The sequence below is a fragment of the Garra rufa genome, chromosome 25 (assembly GCF_049309525.1).
Source record: "Garra rufa chromosome 25, GarRuf1.0, whole genome shotgun sequence".
Classification (NCBI taxonomy): domain Eukaryota; kingdom Metazoa; phylum Chordata; class Actinopteri; order Cypriniformes; family Cyprinidae; genus Garra; species Garra rufa.
This window is the reverse complement of record NC_133385.1, coordinates 1,429,648-1,430,830: the sequence shown is the minus strand read 5'-3', so window position 1 is coordinate 1,430,830 and position 1,183 is coordinate 1,429,648. Positions and strand designations below refer to the sequence as shown.

Sequence of the window (1,183 nt, the reverse complement as noted above, 5' to 3'; positions counted from 1 at the left end):
CACAGTACTTCATCTGTAAATATGCTTCTCCCTGTCCATATCTCTTATAAGTGCACTCATAACTTATTAAATATACCTATATCCTGCACTTGCTGCTTATTGCAATCCTGGTTAGACCCAAACTGCATTTCGTTGCCTTGTACTTGTACATGTGTAATGACAATAAAGTTGGATCTAATCTAATCTAATCATCCCCAAAATTATGTCACTCGACTCGTAATGTCTCTGTTCCCTCCTTTAGGGAATGAGGGTTACTTTTGTAAGCGAGACGTTCTTTCTTGACCCATGCTACACCCCCCTCCACTGAGTTTTCTACGCCCCCATTCTGGGCCCCTTTCAACCTCTGCGCCCTATGCAGTCAGTCCTCATAAAAAAAAAAAAAAATCAATGCATTTTATTTAACTATTTTAAAATCTAATTTAAGGCTTTGTTACCTTTTTTAAGATCTGCAGGGAAAACAATTATATGATATAAGCGGGATAAAGTAATGTCTAGTAACATTAAAGTGATATCATGGTTTGCAGCTCGGATATATGTTTTCAAAATAAATAAGTCAAGTCACCTTTATTTATATAGTGCTTTTAACAATACAGATTGTGTCAAAGCAACTGCACAGTATTTAAACAGGACAATAGTGTGTAAGTAACGCATTATATCCAGCAGCCATATCACCCTGTAGCCCAAGACTGGTTGCCCACTGAAACTAAGCAGGGTTGAGCCTGGTCAGTACCTGGATGGGAGACCTCCTGGGAAAACTAGGTTGCTGCTGGAAGAGGTGCTAGTGAGGCCAGCAGGGGGTGCTCACCCTGTGGTCTGTGTGGGTCCTAGCACCCCAGTATAGTGAAGGGGACACTATACTGCCAAAAAGCACCGTCCTTCGGATGAGACGTTAAACCGAGGTCCTGACTCTCTGTGGTCATTAAAAATCCCAGGATGTCTTTCGAAAAGAGTAGAGGTGTGACCTCGGCATCCTGGCCAAATTTGCCCATTGGCCTCCGAATCATCCCCATATTCCGATTGGTTTCATCACTCTGTCTCCTCTCCACCAGTAAGCTGGTGTGTGGTGGGCGTTCTGGCGCACTATGGCTGCCGTCGCATCATCCAGGTGGATGCTGCACATTGGTGGTGGATGAGGAGATACCCCTGACATTGTAAAGCGCTTTGAGTGTCTAGAAAAGCGCTA

At 43.7% G+C, this 1,183-nt stretch overlaps 1 pseudogene; it reads left to right on the top strand.

Moving 5' to 3' along the window:
* Window positions 1–655: 655 nt before the first annotated feature.
* Window positions 656–772, top strand: LOC141302217 (5S ribosomal RNA; annotated as a pseudogene).
* The last annotated feature ends 411 nt before the right edge of the window (window positions 773–1,183 follow it).